Below are 2,500 nucleotides of genomic sequence, written 5' to 3' on the forward strand. Positions count from 1 at the left end.
CCCCAGCCTTTGTTCCACCGACCCCAATACCACCACCGACCATCAGTGGTATAGACCCAGGGCCCTCTGAGGCGCGCGTCCCGCTGACCGGCACATTCATGTGTCCGGACTGTTGCCGCACCTTCCCATCCAAGATTGGATTGGGGGTACACCGACGTCGCATGCATCCGGACCAGATGAACGCGGAAGTCGACATTGAGCGAGTCAAAAAGCGTTGGAGCGCTGAAGAACTGCGCTTGATGGCGAGGGAGGAAGCACTTGCCGCCACCAGGGGAGTACGGTTCATCAATCAACACCTGATGGCCGTGCTCCCCATGGGACGCACTCTTGAGTCAATCAAGGGTGCGAGGCGTGGAGCGGACTACAAAAATCTTGTAGCCCAAGCGCTCCACGCCCTCCAGGTGGCGGATCACCAACCAGGTGATTCCTCCCTCCGTTCCGACACGGACGAGATCAGTAATGATCCTCCGCGGAACGAGGATGTGATGGGTCCATCACCACCTTCGGACCCATCACACCTGCCATCACCTCGCTCAATGCAGGGGAGTGAGAGCCCGCATGATGGATTTCGGGCGGCTATCCGGGAACTTCTTCCCGAGGTCGCCCGGATCCGGGGGTTCGGCGCACTCGCGCTCGTTGGAGTCGCAAACAACCTCCTCCACGGGCGCGATGTTGCTGCCGGACTCCATGCGTGGCTCCAGGGAGTTTTCCCTGTTCCTCCCCTGAGACGACCGCGACCAGCTTGTCCGGATGCATCCATCAGGGTGCCGAAGAAACGGCAACGTCGCCGGGATTATGCCCGCGTACAAACGCTCTACAAGGCAAACATGTCTAGAGCGGCCAGGGAGATTCTCGACGGGGGACCTGGGACACGCTCCCCAGATGTTGCAGTTATGGCTGCTCACTGGGGACCATTCGTGTCCCAGGAGTCTACCCCCGTCGAGCAGTCTAGGCGTTCTCCACCAACGCCCTCCCTGGCGTACGTGTGGCACCCGGTGACTTGTGACGATGTCATCACAGTCACAGTTGCCAATTCTTCGGCACCCGGTATTGATGGCATCACGGCGAGGCAGTGGAAGGCAGTTCCGACGAGCATAAAAGCCGTCTTCTTCAACATCGTGCTCGCATCGGGTGGTTTCCCTCCGGAAATGCTAATTAGCCGGACCGTGTTTGTTCCCAAGAAGGATGGGTCTTCTGACCCAAATGACTTCCGCCCACTAAGCATCGCTTCAGTCACCATACGCCATCTCCACAAGATCCTGGCCAAACGTCTACGTGCGGCCAGGCTTGTGGACATTAGGCAGCGATGCTTAGATGATGGGTGCGCGGAGAATATAGCTGTGCTGGCTTCACTGCTCGAAGACGCGCGGAGACGTCTAAGAGAGATCCATGTGGTCTCATTAGACGTCGCCAAGGCGTTCGATGCGGTGAGCCATCACGCTATATCCTCCGTGTTGGGACGAACCGGTCTGCCGGAGGGATTGGTTAGCTACACCACCCGGCTATATGCGAATAGCACCACGGTGTTTGAGGTTGACGGCGCTCGTTCGGAGCCCTTCCACGTAAGCAGGGGTGTGAGGCAGGGGGATCCCCTCTCCACACTCCTGTTTTGCCTCGTCGTTGATGAGGTACTAAGATCTGTACCTAGCGACGTCGGTTACGAGATCGAGGGCTGTCGGGTGAATGCGTTTGCATACGCCGACGATATAGTCCTCGTCTCGTCGACCAGGTTGGGTATGACCGCAGCCCTACGTGAGGTTGAGGCCCGGGCTAAGGAACAGGGGCTCTCGTTCAATGCACGCAAATGCGTGAGTCTCTCCATCGTGCCTGCCGGTAAGCAGAAGAAATACAAGGTCCTGGTCGATCCCCAGTATCGTCTTGCCGGTGGCGAGGAGATTAAACAACTCTCGCCATCCGAGCAATGGCGGTACTTGGGGGTCGATTTCAGGCCTGTAGGACTGAAGCGAGCCGGCAGTGTACTTAACACCGAGATGGAGAGACTAACGAGAGCCCCCTTGAAGCCGCAACAGCGGCTCAAGATACTTAGATCGTTCCTTATCCCGCGGTTCTACCATGCGCTTGTTCTGTCGGGGACAACCCTAGGGAAACTTAGGGCCCTCGACAGGCAAGTCCGCGTGGCCCTCCGTAGGTGGCTGCGGCTCCCGCACGATACCACCGTTGGATACTTCCACACTCCGTGCAGGATGGGAGGCCTCGGCATCCCATCCTTTGCCACCACCGTACCGGGACTCATGTACATGCGCCTCCAAAATCTGGCGGCCTCCTCCTCTCCAGCAGTGAAAGCTATTGCAGGGTCCAGCTGGGTCGATAAACGACTCAGCTGGGCCCAGCGGGCCCTTGTGAGGGACGGCACCATGCTGTCCTCCAAGGAGCTGAGAGAGGAGTGGTGGGCTAACCGCCTGTTCCGGTCGGTGGATGGTAATGAGCTACGTGAGTGTGGGAGGTCCAACCTTTCCAACTGGTGGATCGATGCGGGATC

The 2,500-nt window shown here is 58.6% G+C and overlaps 1 pseudogene; it reads left to right on the plus strand.

Moving 5' to 3' along the window:
* Positions 1-2,500, plus strand: part of LOC143262381 (large subunit ribosomal RNA) — an 8,682-nt pseudogene that overhangs the window by 3,298 nt on the left and 2,884 nt on the right.

This window comes from Megalopta genalis, unplaced genomic scaffold (genome assembly GCF_051020955.1).
Source record: "Megalopta genalis isolate 19385.01 unplaced genomic scaffold, iyMegGena1_principal scaffold0121, whole genome shotgun sequence".
NCBI classification, from domain to species: Eukaryota; Metazoa; Arthropoda; class Insecta; order Hymenoptera; family Halictidae; genus Megalopta; species Megalopta genalis.